The sequence below is a fragment of the Taudactylus pleione genome, unplaced genomic scaffold, assembly GCF_031769625.1.
Source record: "Taudactylus pleione unplaced genomic scaffold, aTauple2 ptg000289l, whole genome shotgun sequence".
NCBI lineage: Eukaryota > Metazoa > Chordata > Amphibia > Anura > Myobatrachidae > Taudactylus > Taudactylus pleione.
In genome coordinates, this window is record NW_028284691.1 from 3,998,006 (window position 1) to 4,016,772 (window position 18,767).

At 43.5% G+C, this 18,767-nt stretch overlaps 1 protein-coding gene across 3 annotated transcripts in view; it reads right to left on the minus strand.

Annotated features, from left to right (window-relative positions):
- IQSEC1 (IQ motif and Sec7 domain ArfGEF 1) overlaps nucleotides 1-18,767 on the minus strand; it is a 135,026-nt gene that overhangs the window by 63,372 nt on the left and 52,887 nt on the right. The gene's annotated exons all lie outside the window — the stretch shown is intronic.

Below are 18,767 nucleotides of genomic sequence, written 5' to 3' on the forward strand. Positions count from 1 at the left end.
ATGAGGGGCAGTACAATGCACATAAGTGCACAGATACAACATTATAAAAGTTCATTAGTAGATGTATGCTGCAAAAGCTAGGTGCATGTGTACCCACTTTGCTGCAACCACACTGGGAGACTGCACTGATTAATTCGATATGCAACCCTTGTATATCTGTGTGCGATGACTTTTCGCGGGTGTGAATAGTCAAGGTAAAAAGACGGGGATAAATATTCGCCAGCCTTTGGAAGGTGAAAAAAGTGCAGAATTGGGGTTTAGGGGTACAGGCTTAACAAAAATAGCCTGCACCCCTGGGAATGTCATTTAAAAATAAACTGTCAAGAAAAAAAAAAGAAAACACTTCTAAAATAGACAAATTAAATCCACAGGGGTTCCCTTATATGCGGCAGGTGTTTTCTTCATTGCGCAGAGTAGCGGCAGGAGCATTTCAGCAGAAGTTTTAAAATTAACTTTAGGGACTTAAAATATGCTTACCCCCATTTTAATGTACCCCAAATTTGATACATTTTTTTTTTTTTTAAATAAATATTCCTAAGTGCTATTCTTCACCACTTCTTCATAGCCACAAATACGCACCTGCCGCGGCTGTTACAAACCCCGACCTCCATCAGCGGGAAAAAATGGGGTACCCATAGTGATCCCCCATGTCTGGACATCTTTAGGGGTGTCCCAGGCACATTTCCCGAAAATTCACGTTTTTTTCGTAGATGGCGCAAAAAGTCAATTGAAAAAAAACGGGAATAAATTTTCACTTGCCTTTAGCAGGTGAAAAAAAGTGCAGAATTGAGGTTTAGGGGTGCATGCTTTAAAAATATAGCCTGCACCCTTGGGAATGCCCCCTTAAAACGAAATGTGCAAAAAAAAGTAAAAAATATCCGTACACCCCAAAAAAATTTTTCAAACTTTTGGGGTGAACAAAAAACTGGATCAATGTTTAAAAAAAGCCAAATAGGCTCAGGGGTATTCTGTAAGTATGCGGGAGGTGTTTTCTAGAATAGGCTATTAGCGGCAGGTGCTTTTTTGCAGAATTACCCATTTTCAGGTACCCCAAATTTGATGGGACCACTTTTAAAAACGAAAAAAAAAAAGCAGAGTGCTCTTCTGCTTCACTTCACAAAGTCGGGAAAAAAACACCTGCTGCGACTATTTAAAAACCCAACTTTCTTTTGCAGGCAAAAACTGGGGTACCTGTAGTGATCCTCCGGTCAGGACATCTTTAGGGGGGTCCTACAATTATTTCCCGAAAATTCCTGTATTTTTTTGCCGATCAAAGTTTCGCCTGTTCCCGATTTCACCTAATTTGGAATCGAATACGGGGAATAGCGGGAACGCGCGCGATACTTTTCCGTCTGCAAAACAGGCGAAGGAGGCGAAAAATCCAGCAGGCGAAAAGTATGGACTTTTCGCCTCAAATTGAATACGGGCCTGAGTCTGTATACCAAGCAAAACTAAACCTGGCGTGGAAAAAATCCGCAGCCGCTGCACCATAGCACTTCGTACACAGATTCAGAGACTCAGTCACACACAGACATACAAGTGTTGCATATCAAATCAATCAGCACAGTCTGCTGGTGCTTCCTAGTTGCTTCACATTTTCGCCCGAAAAAGACGCTTGGCGCTAGCAGAGCTGCACGGGACCCAACGCGCCAAGAGGAGTTGTTTGGCGCTATTGCAGCAAGAATGTATGAGGACATATTTGTATAATACAATGAGAAAGAAGTGGCTGTGACCAACATTTATGATCACCAGATATCTGAGACAGTTGGACAAAAAATGGACATAGCATTATGTAATATATATATATGTATTACTATACAAGCAAATCCTGCATACGTGAAGTATTCCACAAGACATATCTTAACAAAATATACATACATGTAGGCTTGCAATTCAAGTACAATATATTGAAATACATTGTACATCAGTACACACAGAAATGCATAACAGTGCAAATAATGTACAACACTTCACAACATATACACAAAGATTATACAAACCATGCACAAAACATCGAAGTAAATGAATATAACATATGCACATGCAGGCACGGGAATCCATATACAGATCATAATTGCAAGCGCCACCAATCCATTGCAACACATTAACGGCCATTTTTAAACAACTGTATGTAGCAAAAACAGACTGTGGAGTAAATTCATGTATTTATATTTGCCCTGTACTTCTCCATGGTCTCTTTTTGCTACTCAATTAAAAATGCCCGTTAATGTGTTGCAATGGATTAGTTGGGCTCGCTATTGTGATTTTTTTAAGGTTTTTTTTGCAATCGATTTGTTTTGTTTAGAACTGAAAAGCTAAAACTGGTTCCACTGTGCATGTGACTTCATTATACAGATATCCCCTGAGACTGGCTCCATTAAACGATAAGTTAACCCTTACCCTAGCAATAATTTAGTGATAACTAGTGATAATATTGTGATTTGTTTTAATGTTCATTTTTTACATAAATGAAGTAGGAATTATTCTAAACCAAGGGCATGCTTTAAAAGCATCCTAGCAAAGCTCTGATCTTATCTTCCAAAATCCTCAAAAAGTGTAACAAACTCTTAAGGTGCCCACACACATACCGACTTTTCATCCAATTTGGCCGATTTCGACGAATCGCGACGACAGATCATGTAAAAAATGGCCAAATTGTGAGTTTCTATACTTGATCACAATGCCGATGCACGTCCCCGCTCGTCGTACATCGCATCTTCAGATCTGCCGTGCAGTAGGGCAGATTAGCCAATCTGGGATACAATGCACTGGCTGCAAGATAGATCTTAAGTCAGATTGGACATTTTTAACTCCAAATCGTGACCACGACTGCCTGGGGAGAGTTCAGGGGAAATCGTGTACATTGGTTGATTGGGAGCAAGTCGGTATGTGTGTGGGCACCTTTACACAGAATAATTTGTACCATGAGTCAGCATTGAGTCGCATGTACAGGGAAATTAATTTTAGCTTTCAGGGCCTGATTCAGACCCGCTCATGAGCACTGATCGCTCGCAAGCGGGTCGACGGTGGCGTAGTGCGCTCGCTCTGAATCAGGGCCCTCCTACCTAATATTGGAGCGGCCTCGTGGCCGCTCGCATAGCTGTGGGTGACCACCCACAGCTTATGCGAGCGGCCAAAAAGATGGTCACCATCGGGCTTGCGACGAGATCCTGCAGTAGGGTCTCGCTGCCGCAAGCCCAGGAGTGCTTTTGGCTCTATCAGAGCCAAAAGCACTCCCACTGACATCACTAGTGATGTCAGTGGGGCCGGCCCCAGACGGTAGGCGTTCCCATGGGAACGCCTCCGTCTGGGCAGCCACGATCCTGGCACGCCCACCAAAGGGGGCGTGGTGTCACTCACCATCGACAGCACGCCCCCTGTGGTGCGAGACCCATAGCGACGGCTTGGCCGTCGCTATTCGGGTCTCGGGCATGCGCACGACGTAGCTCCCTCCGTCGTGCGCATGCGCACTAGGGCACCATCGACCCGCTGAATCAGACCCTCAGTTCCAAACATAATAAATGAATTGCAGAAAAAAAATTCAACATTCAAATTAGGAAAAATTTTTTCACTGTATTGTTTTTCATTACATTGCTTCAATTATTTATTTGGTTTATCATCATACAGCAATAATGGAAAAGCGTTAACGCAATGCGGTGGTAACGACAAATGGAAACAATGTGGCTCAGTGTCACCTCTTTAATGACAGAAGTTCACATACTTTCCTACCAATTCTATTTTAAATCTAAAAAGATTTCTTTGGTCCTTTGAACTGTAAATAGAGAATGTCTCAAGTTTGTTGAATTTGTCGAAAACAATACTTGTAGTAGAACGAGTGTAAACATCAATTTAAAACTACCTCCTTCATTCATATCAATGTTTATATTTTTCGCCACATGAGAAAAATGATGAGCAATAGAGAGGCTTTCAGGCAATGCTCCTTGGGAAAATAATGTACTGTAAGTAAGCCCCTACAAAAGGAGAATGGACTACTGTAAAATTACATTTACACTACGGCCTCGTGGATCAATGCCCTACCAGAACAACCTGCTCTGCAGTGACAAGCCCAGAGCATCATATGGACCTGTCATGCTTTAAACAACCAACAGGTGGTGCAAGGACTTGACTTGGTTTTGCCTGTATTTACACTGATTAGTTTAGTTGTCATAAGTTAGTTAAGAAATTACTTATGTCCCGTTTAATTTTAATGTGTCAATTTTGCATGTTGAAACATTGTTATTACATTGTGAGAAGTGCAGCTAGATATGTACTTTTCTATAATAGTGCAACTGGACGGTGCAACACTTATAGGACAAGGTCCAACCTTGGCAAGTTCAGATATAGCGGAGATAATGTAGGAAAAACCAAATCCTTCTGAGGGAAGAAAAAGGCTGCAAACCCTCAGTAAAAGAGTGAAAGCACCCCCTCCCCCTAATCATGCCAAGTGTCCCGATTTTGTCAGGCTAGTCCCAAGCCGAGGGTTCTATCCCACTGCCCCAACCAGATATGCCCCAGTCACTTAAGCTCTACATAGAGCCCACACATCAGTGTATAGGTAGTCAGAGTGGAGCAGAGGGGGATAAAGAGCAGATAGAGGAGAGGAGATACAAGCGATAATGCCCCTTTCCCAATTCACTGAGCTGACGTGTTGGAAGGTATCAAGATACACTTGGTATTAATATCAGCAATGAATGAATACACAAATGGCTGTGAGATTGGTTAAACCGACTCAAGCTGCTGTGATAAGGGATGCAAACCACAAAATACAAAAGCCAAACAGTTACACAGCTCTGCAGGTGGATACACTTCCACATAAATTACAAAGTAGATATGATTTTACATTTACATTTTAAAAAGTCAAATTTATTTCTTAAAGTATGCACATATGATTGCTAAAACATTGATCCCACAGAGAACAATAATGCAGAATACTTTGCGCATCAACATATGTATAATAGTTCACAAGAGATTATAATGTAGCACCTCCAATAGACCTGTTGTTCATAAAAGATCCATCAATATACGTCCCACAAATTGGGGCCATTAGCAAATGATGGAATAATGACTGAAGAATGTGTATGAATAACTTTTTATGGAGTATTATCTCTTATTGTATGGAGGTAGCTGTCCTGCAATCACAGTAATGCAGAGCAGTGCTGTGTTATAATATCTCACCCGTATTATGCCCTTATCCAAACAACAGGCTCCAGGTCTTAATGCATAGCTCTGTTAGCTGTATGAACTAGATAAGCCCTGTGATTGAGTTCTGTATGCCGTGGATCACTTGGAAATCAAATTGGGAGGTGTGTATGCCTGTGCACCTTATCCTTATCTCAGTTAAATAATATTGTACCATAAATTAAAGTCTTTTGAAAGTGGGTCCCAAGGAGCAACACTTGCCTATAAAAAGTACTACATTTACCTAGTAAAAAGGCTGCTGACAAAGACCAACCAATAAAAGAAGGAAACTCATTCCACAAGTGTCAATAAAATCACAGAAGAAGCAATTTTCTCTGCAAATGAAATGTTGTAGGCTGACATGCCTGCACTAAGTATTAAAGCTGGTATGTTTTTATTAGAGCTCATCTCCAACAGCATCAGGTTGCTCATTTCTAGCATCAGCCCCAGATATTAAAGCTTTGGAAAACATTTCTATAAGTTTTATCCAATCATATGCTCAGAGTAGTTAAATCATGTTCATAAATTGGGATCCTAGATTGGAAAGTACAATTCATATACTGGCAATAGCAATGAGCTGCTACAACTGTGGAAAACTATATTTTACTCTATGATCATTACATTTATCATATGACCTATGGACTTATGTAGTTGAATGATATGTTGGCTTGAAAATATGGCAATGGCTGTTTTTACGCCATCCAGCTCCTTGACCCATGTGCTTACGTGATTCACAGCACCACTGATCCCCCCACCTCCCACCTTGGCCATCCCCTAAGTCATTTCGGCAGGCCTGGGTACATATCTGGGGCTGTTAGGATTGAATAATGAATATAAAAGACAACAACAAAAAAGAAATAAAACAACCTATACCTTTTACAGGTGCTTATACAACAAACTGTGACTTGCACACTTTTATACATACTTGGCATATGTGCTGGTAAATGGTGTAAGTGATATTCACAGACTACAAAGCAGCCTCTATAGAGCCGTCCTCTGTGTTAAATTAACCATCACTTTCTGTCTCAGCAGTTAATGTAGCTGATTTCTGCACTAAATGCAAAGGTTTACAGGGAGCGAGTAACATTAGGAAATCATTCCCAAGCACACGGGCAGTTGATTCCAAGGACGAGGTGACCCACAAACCTCCTCAGACTATGCAGAAAACAATTTCACCAACGAGGATAGTTGACTAGAGATTAAAAGATTTTCTTTTTGATTGAAACGATGCATCTCCAAAAGGTTTCAGCTTGATTTTGAAGCACATAAATATTTCCATATGTTATAGAGGAGAGTGAGCTGCACTGTATACTGTAACCTTTCCTAGAATGACAGATAATCATTCCGCTGCTCACTAGTATGGCAGCCACATCAGATACGTACAGTAAATCTGGACACATACAATAAGGTATAGATAATATGAGCTATTCAGCAAAAAGTTCACAGTAATATAACTGCAGTTATTTTTTTTAATAAATGACAGCGATATACAATATGGAGCACATGGGATGGTGATGTGACTCTGAAGCTTCTCCAGCTTCCCTTGTCCTCATTGCCGGGTATTGCTAATGTCATTCTGAGACGGCAGTAACTAGTGCCGAAAAGCTATGCTATTTTCTGCTTGTTAAATGAAACTGACTCAGTCTATCATGGTCATAGCAGGCTATGGTGATGGCGGTAAGCGCTGTGAGAGTCTATAATAATTTTGCCGGAAAGAGAGGTACAGCAGGAGAAATCTGTGACAAGCTTAGATAAGCCCTAATGCTTGAGAAAGGATTTATCTCAGCTTCATAAAAATATCCCTATGTATTTAAAATTTCTTTGGATTTACATGGCTAATCTGATAAATCAGTGTGCAGTGAATAGGGTTATGGTTTACTTTGTTGTTTTCAGTATACAGGACAGTATCCCCAACATTACATCATCATGGTACCGCAAGATCACCAGGAGTGTAAGGGGTAAATTTACTAAGATTTGAGTTTGGTTGAGTTAACAATCTCTGGAGAGTTTGGCTATTTTTTCCCACTTGCAAATTTACTAATATCAAACTCGGGAGAGAGATCTCCTTTGCCACAGGAAAATTCTGGAGAGCTAGCAAACTCTCTTCAATTCACCATCGGCAAAACTCGAGTAACTTTTCACTAATGAAGATAGGATTCGGGAATTTACCGCTTAACATGTAGCGGCCGCTCGTAGGCTGTGACACAAGTGGGTCACAGCCAATGAGCGGCCGCTACATGTTAAGCGGCCTCTGATTAGCTGGCTGCCTGTGGGAATTTCAGATGACTGCCTCTTCTGTCATTTCATGAGGTATAGGTATGTGTGGTATATATACTTATCCGGCATGGAACGGTATTCATGTTTTTTTTTTGCCAAGTATTGTAGATGCTACGGAGACAGGCACAAGGATAGAGGTGAGTATATGATCTTTTTTCCAGGTACTCACATTGAATTTCTACATGGACAAGTGGACAGATCACCTGGCAGCAGGTATGTGTGAGTGGGAAATGTAGGTGTATGTAATAAAGTTATAATTCACACGGTGTGTGAGTGTTGTGGTTTTTGACTATTTAATTTACAGTGGGGGTATGAGTGTTCTACAAGTGCCAAAGGGCAGGCATGCTGGCATCTGTAGTTCCACTGTACAATACAATAGTTGACATCTATTTTCACTACTATTACCCCTGTACCCACAGCCCAGGGGTGCGTGGAAGAGCCCCGGGCTTCAGACTAAGCCTGGGAGGACCCCTTTATTGGGGGGTCCCCACCTCCCGAGATCCCGGCTTTGGGTGACCAGCTTGGGGTGATAATGCTTTGGCTAGGGTGACCCAGTGATAGGGTCCCCTGGCTGTGGCATTACACCCTGGCCAGATTTGAGTCCAGTGCTGCTTTTAAATATAGGGGGACCCCTACGAGATTTCCCCCCATTTTTAAAACCAGGACAGGCTCAGCAGCCCAGTGCTGGTTCCTAAAATACGGGGTAACCCTACTCGTTTTTTCCCCTATATTTTTAGGAACCAGGACTGGCTGAGCAGTCAGGGGCTGGTTAAGATTTTTTGGGGGGACACTACGTCATTTGTTTTTAAATATCAACCTTTTTTTTACAGGTACAACACACAAGCAGCCTACATATATCTCACGGATATGTGAAGGCTGCTAGTTCGGGAGAGTTTGGCACAAGAGAAAACGCTGCAAACTCAGGTGAGTACTCTCTATCTAGACTTGCAATTCGGGGGAGATATCTCGATCTGCTTCACCATCGGCCAACTCTGTCACAGCTAAACTCACTTCTTAGTAAATTTGTGAGTTTCAAAAATATCAAATCACCCGAGTTTCGGCGATGCAAATCGAGTTGAAAAAGGAAAACTAAAAAACCTCGATCAGACTCGATTCTTAGTTAATTTACCCCTAAGTGTCTGTCATCCAGTTATCACTTCCAAAAATGTGGAAATCTGTATATTTTGTTTTAAAATGCATGTTTTCATATTTTTATCCACTTTAATATGTTCAGTTTATGGGGCTTTGGGTAGTTGCCGTATCATTTTGGCCCCCCACAATTATATTATTTTTATTTACTGATTTTACGTAGTGATTTTTTTACTTAGAAAATTGGAAAATGTCACAATAAGCATACATTTAAGCAATGTCAAAATGGGGTATGAAGGGCCTACCTGGGGAACACTGTGGTAGTGGATCATGCTTAAAAGGTGTTGTCAGCCACCATAGAGGGTGTGACCAGCCACCACTGAGGTTTGGCTAACCATTAGAGAGTGAATGGTCTAAGCCACTTTATAAATATATTAGCAAATACTGATAGAGATTGTATGATAATGTACCAGATTGATGACAGCAATGCACTGTACAGAATAGAGAATACACCGTTATGTAACATTAATGCACCATACTTGCCAACTCTCCCTCATTCTCAAGGAGACTCCCTGAAATAGTAGCAATCGCTCTGTCTCCCTGAAGAGTCCAGCAATCTCCCTGATTGCACCTTACCCCCGTTATGTAGCTGTTATATTAAATGCATTTTCCGAGAAGTATCAGTGCATTTTCATCAACAAATAGATCTTACTAACTGCTTTTTGGCTTATTTACATTTGGATGTAAGTCAGGTTTATGACACGCCTCTCAGATGTAGTAATACAGTCCACTTTACCATCGCGCTCATAGGTGTTGCTTTCACAATCTCCCTGAAATGCTTTTTCAAAAGTAGGCAAGAATGTAATGCACTGAACATGTGATAAGGGACCCTGGTACTGACCAGTCAGTGTTTAAAACTAAATGATAACTGTATTAGGTCTAGTAAAGACGAAATACATGCCATTGTAAAAATAAAAAAATAAACTATCTAAGCTCTTACCACTAGGATGACTTAATTGTAGACTAGTTAGTAAATGAATGCAGAGCTATAATGCCATTCCAATCACTGTTAGGAACTGTGCTCCTTATGTTAAAGCCCCATCCAACAAGAGTAGAGGACGGGGTGTGTAGTGACCAGTGCCATAACTAGGGTGGTGCACAGAGCACATGATGTCCTAGGGCGGAGCCAGCTGCTGCAATCTCTATTTGCTGCAATGTATGTACCTGGCTCCTTCTATAAAGTCCAGAGCTCCCCCTCCCAACTCACTTTGTTTTGGGGTGTCGCGAAGGCACATGTGCGGCTCGATGCCAGCCCTGACAGACAGATCCCAGGCCAGTAGCAGCGCAAGGTAGCGGGACGGTGGCCCATGGTGACAGCATGCAGTGTGGTGGTGGGAGGGTAGCGGCTGACAGGTCACAGAGCGGGAGGACACTGGTGGCCCTCAGTAGCGCAGGTAACCGGTTGCCTGTAACCGGAGCGTGAATCAGGGGGTCTGCTCCGAGTAAGGGAGATAGGCGGACGGTGAGGAGAGGGGTGGACATTCCTGAGGCCAGACACAGTGCCGACTCTGCTGAATGAGGAGTCGTTACTTGAGTGCAGTAAGGTGGTTTCATGATTTTCCAGTTAATGTGACTGTCACTCTGTCAGTGAGTCTGTCTGGTCACAGATACGATTAGCAGCCGGGTCTGGTGAGTGCTGTGATAGTCAGAGATGCATGTGCTGTTTCATGCCATGTCTGTTGGTTGGGGTGTAGGTCCTCAGGGATATATCTATAGCAGCTATGGGTATTAATTAGCATAATTGCAAATGCACCCAATTCCTTAATTGCAAGGTAGCAATAAGTGGTGCACCCTCAGAGCCCTCATGCCCGGTACTAAGGGCCAGGGGCTGCTACTCCCATCATCTGCCAACCCCAGTCAGCCATCATTATTTGTTAATCACATCTATCCTGCCACTCCCCTATTTGCCACCCCCTACCAGTCACCCCACTATCTGCCAGCCCTTGCCAGTCTGCTATGTCCTGTCACTCCCAGCCAGTCCCCATTATCTACCATCCTTCTTCTATTGCCTGTTACCTCCACTATTTGTCACCCTGCTTATACTCCCCATTTGTCAACCCCTCTCTGCTCCCGGGCTTACCCCCAGAGCACCCCGGAGTAGGCAGCGATGATGGTCTTCATGGACCTGCCGCTGGCAGGTGAGTACAGCAGGCTGCAGAAGCTCACATCCCCGTTTACTGAACAGCACAGAGCCCTGGGTGCACTACAGCCTTATATGGGAAGAGGGAGGAGGAGGTTACTCTCTAATAGAGTAACAATGTATAATTCAAGTGTGTTAGAGATGATGTGTGTGCAGGTGTTGTTATTGCAGAGTTATGTAGGCACACACCAGTGGATGACTCAAATTATGAATAGCCCAGTTAAATAACCAGTGGTGTTGGTTCACTGAGAGATAGTAGGTACAGCCGTACTCACTGTTAAATGTACAGTGTTAATGGAGCGGAGCTTGAGCAGGGTTCTATACAGCTCACCAGCTGGTGAGTGTATGCTGCAAACAGGTAGTGGTACAGGGATGCAAGATATCTTCCTATAATTATTATAAACATCTTGGCTGTTTTTAATTCAGTGGAGTCAGCTTTATGTTGTCTTCCTTCCTCAACTATGACGTTAAACTGTGTTTTAATACACATCTGCCACAAGCCCCAAATGTGAGCAGCAAAGGAATGTACATTAGGACAGGAAATAGCCACGTCCCTTTCAGTGACTGCCCCCCAACCCCAGTACCTGAGCCTGCACAATGTCTCGGTAGATCCATGATTCTGTACTGTCCTTAAAGTGTCTCTATTCATCATCACTAAATTTCTACAAAAGCAGGTGAAAATTAACATTTTCACCTGCAATTGTACAAATTAAGTGTCCGGGACATTCATCAAGAAGGTAAAGCAGGAGATATCACAGATATCTATGGCGGGAATTTATCCAGCTTGACTGCGGGAGCATCCCCCATCTTCAGATGGCATTTGCTCCCGCTCGTAGCTCGCAACCCCCTCCTTCCCTATGGGATGGAGGGCCTGATTCAGACCCGCTCGCAAGCGGGTCGATGTTGCCCAAGGAGGCGGTTCCGTCGTTCGCATGCGCGGGACCCGAATAACGACGGCCAAGCCGTCATTATGAGTCTCGCACCAAAGGGGGGCGTGCTGTCGATGGTGATTGACAGCATGCCCCCTTTGGTGGGCGTGCCGGGGGAGTGGCTGCCCAGACGGAGGCGTTCCCATGGGAACGCCTACTGTCTGGGGCCGGCGCCACTGACATCACTAGTGATATCAGTGGGAGTGCTTTTGGCTCTGATAGAGCCGAAAGCACTCTTGGGCTTGCGGCAGCGAGACCCTACCGCAAGGGTCTCGTCGCAAGCCTGATGATCGCGATGGTTTTGACCATCGCGACCATCATTTTGGCCGCTCGCTATAGCTGTACAGCTATGCGAGAGGCCAGGAGGCCGCTCCAAAAGGTAGGAGGGACGGCCCTGATACAGAGCGAGCGCTCTGTCAGAGCATCCGGCTCTGAATCAGGGCCGGAGTCCCGGGTTGCATAAAATGGATCCTTTCAGATCCCTTTGTGCCTGTCTGGCTTCTATCGCCGGACGCTGGAGCATTTGTGCGCATGCGTGACCTGTAGATCACGTATGTGCTCTAGCGTCACTGCTCCAAAAGAAGCAGTGAAGCGCTTCAGGGAGACAGGCAATTTTCGGATCAGCTGTCTCCGCACCGGAGCAACGATGAATTGCTCCGGCGCTCACGTCGAGTTAGTATGTTAATTATCGGGGTCCATTATTAACATAATGAATAGACCCCCGGAATAACCAAATGGCAACATCTGCACAGAATTAGAACTAGTGGAAAAGGTGCATAATGCCAAACTGTATCTAAATAAAGGAATACATGCTTACCAGTATTGCCATGTGTTCAAATGAACTGCAGAATGGATCATGCCAGTTGGTGAACTGAACCAATCTTCAGCCTTTTATATACTTGGAAAAATATGGCTGCTCCTGTGCTTACAAGATCTGTGCTGTCTCATTCCGTGCACTAAAATACCTTGCACTGTGCTATTATATACTTATATAGTACAGTGACCATGGGCATAACTATAGTGGGTGCCAGACCCGGGCCCCTCCAGCAATTGCGGGCACAGGTAACAGGTAATTAGTATCCGCTCCCCCCCTCTCGGCACCCCTGCCTGTTGCCGTTGATGACCAAGTTTCTCCTGGCCATGGGCCTGGCCTGCTGGTAAGTATTAACACACAGTCTCAAACTGACAGTGTGTTGCAGTAACAGACATGTCTCAGTCTGACTCACAGGCTTTGAGCCTATAATGCTAATGGTGTGGTTTTACTTATATATATATATTACACCTGTGTGACAATGTCTGACTGCTGTGTGTGAGACAATGGGTGACAGATGTGTGGCAATGTTTGACTGCTGTGTGTGTAAGGCTGCATACACACGTAAAGATTTTCTGTCCAACCATCCAACTAGTTGATTGGTTGGAATGAAAATCTGGTAACGTATGGGAGTAACTGATGATCAGCAATTTGCTCCTAAATTCCAGAAAACAGATGAAAATGTCCGTCAGACAAGTTTTGTTAAATGTTTCATCTAAACAATTTGTTCAAACAACAGTTTTTGTCCATTTTGCGGCATTTGGGAGCAAATTGCTGATCATCATTTGCTTTCATACCTTACCAGATTTTCATTCCAACCAATCAACTAGTTGGATGGTTGGACAGAAAATCTTTACGTGTGTATGCAGCTTATGTGAGACAATCAATGACTACTGTGTGTGTGTGTGTTTGTGACGATGATGACTTCCATACACCTGCATAATAGCCATATCTATCCTCGGTAAAAAAAAGAAAAAGGCGGGTATCTGCTTTGAGCAAGCAGTGAATAGAATAAATGCCATATGCATGCGTGCCATCTCTATTCACAGGAGAGAGGGACTGAGGGCATGCACAGCAGCTCCCGAAGCGCTGGGCATGCATTCAGCGTGACAAAAATTGGGTGTGGCTCGTGGGTACGGCTTCTCCCATGAGACCACGCCCCGTTATTTTTTCGGGTGCGCATCTTGTGTGTATATGTGTGTGTGTGTGTGTGTGTATATATAAGTATTGGGGGTCGAGATGAATTTGTGTGTGGAGGGGGTCGGTTTGAGGGGGCCCCCAGAGATATCACTGTACCGAGCTCCAAAATTTCTGTTGCCGGCCGTGTCTGTGTGATATCATATAGTGACCACATCACTAAGGCACAGAATACTCATTTCATTAGTGAAAAATTGATAAAAGGAAAAAATGTTGGAAAAAGGAAAAAATGTTGGAAAAAATGTGGGAAAGAAATATGAATTTTTTCATTTTATCAATTTTTCACTTATCCATTTCCACTACATGTCAGGTTCAACACGACACAACATAGTCACTCACACCTATTTTCCAATTCACCTCATTTTTTTCATACACAGATCCATACCATGTTTGCATAAACACTATCGATAGTTTCATTTTTGAATTTCTTTAGATTTCTGACACTTAGGTCTTTTAATACATGGTGTTAGCTTCCGTTTACAGTCGTTCTATATTTATTGATATGTCTGTTTCATATCACAAGGATGCAGAGGGCGCCATGCTTTCTTTCTTTCTTTCCTCATTTTATAATCAATGTTATTTGTATGTCTGTTTTTAATTTGTTACAGGGCCAGCTCACACAGCGCCTGATAGCGTCTGTGGTTACCATGGCAACCCAGCGCTGACGACGCGTGACGCCATCAGTCCGCGACCTTGGGAGACCCGGGAACCGGACGGTGATGGAACAGCTGGCCTTGTTCGTGCTCGTTTACGGGTGTTACTCCACATGTATTTAAGGTATGTCACTTCACTTTCTTCTTGTTCACACCTTGACAAAGGGGCTCAAACGCTCCGAAACGTTGGTTTGTTTCAAGTGACACGATTTAATATATTTAATTTGCTGTCAGTCTCTGAGTGCCGCAGCCTTTTTGTATTTTAGAATTTCAGTGTATACTGGGGGCACCGGAGCCAATTACCATTTTTCAGAAAGAGTGCCGGACCATACCCTCCTTTCTATATATATAGTGTGTGCTGTTAAATATATATATATATATATATATATATATATATATATATATATATATATACAATGTATAGTGTGCTTATATATATGTATATGTGTGTATATACACACTAACACCTATATATGAGTGTGTGTGTGTGTATAATTATATATACAGATATAAATATAGCGGTTACATAGAGGCCCCCACATGTTTGTTGCCCAGGGGCCCCCACAGACCTTAAACCGGCCCTGATAATAAATATATATGAGTAAAAAGTATATGGGGGATAAATTCTGGGCCTCAAATCACCCCAGGGTGACTAGGGGATACGTTTGAATGAATAAACATATTATAGCGCCACTAACAAAAGATAGAAATGCAATTTCTACTTCAGTCTTCTTATTTCCCATTACCTGTGTCAACAGCATAGATTTTGCTATGGCAACTGAACATCTGATAGTGTGACAAGAGCATGACAATAATGTGCACTTGGGAGAGGATGCTTTGATGTGAGATCCTGAAGTGGCCAGCACAAGGCCTACTAGGTAGTGTGACAACAGCAGATGGTTAAGATCCTCTTTAATCTGCCTTTCATGCTAATATCTAATTGATCTTGTCATCATCAGGTGAGGCGGGTTGAATTTTCAGCTAAGGAAGAGAGTATCATGAGCCATACGTGTGTGTGGGACAGTGTTTCCCTACCCCGATCCTAAAGGCACACTAGGGGGTAAAGTTACTAAAGTGAGAGTTTTTAGAAGTGAGTTTTAAAAGTGATGTTGCCCATAGCAACCAATCAGATTCTACTTAACATTTAACTAGCACCTTCTAGAAGATAATAGCTAGAATCTGATTGGCTGCTATGGGCAACATCACTTTTAAAACTCTCACTTTAGTAAATTTACCCCTAAGTGTCTATGTTTAAGTATAGCTTTACTTAAGCACAGGTGACTTAATTAGTACCTCAGTTATTTTGATTTAACCATCTGTGCTCATGCATGGATATCCTTAAAACATACTTGCTTACTCTCCCGGAATGGCTGGGAGGCCCCCAAAAATCGGGTGGTACTCCCGGCCACCTGGAAAAGAGGGCAAGTCTCCTGTACCATCAATATGCCACCCCGTGGCACCCCTTCACCCGCTCATACCCCCCCACACACTCCCCCCGCGGCTACCCACTTACAGAGCGGGTGGTTGAGGGAGGAAGATGACACGATTTGCATTGAAACACGTGTACGTGCGTGCCACACTGGATCGGACCCTCTGTGTTTTAAATAGAAGGCAGCATAAGCACAGAGTCTCTGTCACAGAAGCACATACATACCCTGTGAAGCACATACATACCCTGTGAAGCACATACATACCCTGTGAAGCACATAATGTATATACCCTGTGAAGCACATACATACCCAGTGAAGCACATACATACCCTGTGAAGCACATACATACCCTGTGAAGAACATACTGTATATACCCTGTGGAAGCACATACATACCCTGTGAAGCACATACATACCCTGTGAAGCACATACATACCCTGTGAAGCACATACTGTATATACCCTGTGGAAGCACATACATACCCTGTGAAGCACATACATACCCTGTGAAGCACATACATACCCTGTGAAGCACACACTGTATATACCCTGTGGAAGCACATACTGTATATACCCTGTGGAAGCACATACTGTATATACCCTGTGAAGCACATAATGTATATACCCTGTGGAAGCACATACATACCCTGTGAAGCACATACTGTATATACCCTGTGGAAGCACATACTGTATATACCCTGTGGAAGCACATACTGTATATACCCTGTGAAGCACATACTGTATATACCCTGTGGAAGCACATACTTACCCTGTGAAGCACATACATACCTTGTGAAGCACATACTGTATATACCCTGTGAAGCACATACTGTATATACCCTGTGAAGCACATACTGTATATACCCTGTGAAGCACATACTGTATATACCCTGTGAAGCACATACTTACCCTGTGAAGCACATACATACCTTGTGAAGCACATACTGTATATACCCTGTGAAGCACATACTGTATATACCCTGTGAAGCACATACTGTATATACCCTGTGAAGCACATACTGTATATACCATGTGAAGCACATATATACCCTGTGAAGCACATACTGTATATACCCTGTGAAGCACATATATACCCTGTGAAGCACATATATACCCTGTGAAGCACATACTGTATATACCCTTTGAAGCACATACATATCCTGTGAAGCACATATATACCCTGTGAAGCACATACTGTATATACCCTTTGAAGCACATACATATCCTGTGAAGCACATATATACCCTGTGAAGCACATACTGTATATACCCTTTGAAGCACATACATATCCTGTGAAGCACATATATACCCTGTGAAGCACATACTGTATATACCCTTTGAAGCACATATATACCCTGTGAAGCACATACATACCCTGTGAAGCACATATATACCCTGTGAAGCACATACTGTATATACCCTTTGAAGCACATACATATCCTGTGAAGCACATATATACCCTGTGAAGCACATACTGTATATACCCTTTGAAGCACATACATACCCTGTGAAGCACATATATACTCTGTGGAAGCATATACATACCCTGTGAAGTACATAAAGATGTGTCCACTTGTATCTTTGCTGCTTGTGTTGCAAATCGAGCCACACATGGCGCGAGTCGTGCACCCGCGAACGGGTGCGCGCGCTGTGTTCACACCAGCGACTCCATTATATTGCATGCTGCAAACGCAGCGCGCGGCTAATCACATGGCACGATGAGTGTGCACGTTTGCAGCGTGATTGGCAAAGTTGCAAGAGTACACATCTGTATATAACCTGTGAAGCACATACATACCCTGTGAAGCACATATATACCCTGAGAGGCACATAATATACCCTGAGAGGCACATATATACCCTGTGCATGATACAGGCAACGCTGATTAATTGTCCACATGAATCTGTTTGTTCAGGCCTGTATTTGACATTATGTTGCCAGGCTAGGTAACGCTGCTCATCATTTTTCTCCTTCCTCCACCTCCACAGCCCCAAGAGCATAAAACAAAGAACTACATTCTACTAGAAAATGAATCATTAATTGTTTATGCTGGCAGGTTACATAATAACCAAATGTGGCAAGATGATGACATAATAGGCAGAGTGCTGCCCCTGCAACTCTGCCACCTTAGGCCCACATAGTGTGGCCTTTCCAAAATGTCAGGCTTGCGAGTGCCAGAATGACACATATCTGCATAAAGACAATCTGTAAATCTTCATATCAATGTAACATTGAATTTGCTTACCATGTGGGAGATGCAGAAGTGAGGTAGGAAAATAAGAGGTGGTTATATGACTTGCTCCATATCTTGTGCAGTATAACTGTAGCAGCGACTAGCAGGGGCATGGTGATCAGGGGCGTATCTATAATGGGTGCAGGGTGTGCAGGGCACACGGGCCCCCTGGTCCAGCTCACCCTGACCCTGCACCCATATAATTTAAAACTCATCTGTCTGTGGTCCCGCATCGGGTGTCATCGCTGCACAGAACACTGGAAAATGGCCGCCACGGCCATTTTTCCGGCGTTCTGTGCATGTGCAGTAGACTCGGGCACACTACCGGCCGCCGGGGAGAGAGGAGGGGTCCTTGCATGGGGAATGCACACGGGCCCCCTCCTCTCTTAAGACGCCCCTGATGGTGATGAACTTTGCACCACGTTCCCTACTGACAAATCACCTGACTCCCCCCTAATTTGGAAGTCTTCTGGACATTACAGTACAGCTGGCAACTATTTGTAATATACAATACAGCATATTCACAGAACACTGTTAAATAGGATTTGATCCAGAGACGCATCCAAACTGTGCGCAATGCCGAAGTTGGAAGCACTGCGCCTGCGTCCCGAAGGTTACTACACGGAGACGCAGAACAAATTTGGACGCAAGAGCTGTGGACTTCAAAGGGCATTCCTGGGAGGCAGGGGTGGGCAGGGCCGGCCCTGGGCATAATTGACCTCCAAAACTCTCCAGCATCAGCGTGCCTAACACTGCTGCCGGGGACTGGAGA